This window comes from Aphanomyces invadans (assembly GCF_000520115.1).
Source record: "Aphanomyces invadans strain NJM9701 unplaced genomic scaffold supercont1.80, whole genome shotgun sequence".
Lineage (NCBI taxonomy): Eukaryota > Oomycota > Saprolegniomycetes > Saprolegniales > Verrucalvaceae > Aphanomyces > Aphanomyces invadans.
In genome coordinates, this window is record NW_008580225.1 from 69331 (window position 1) to 69554 (window position 224).

The following is a 224-nucleotide window of genomic DNA, read 5'->3' on the forward strand; positions in this document are numbered from 1 at the left end:
CATGAGAAGTGCATCAAGGAGGACCGATTGAGATCTGACCGCTGTAATAAATGCCGATAATTTGAGCCAATCAGATAGTGCTTGACCGCCATCGTGCAAATTCCAATTACAATACATTGTTGTGCGAAATGTGGTGCCCATTTTGAGCGCTTCACACGTCCGAATATTAAAGCTATCCGGATTAGTGTGGTGGCTTCGATGGTTGTGTACTGTGGTACAGATAT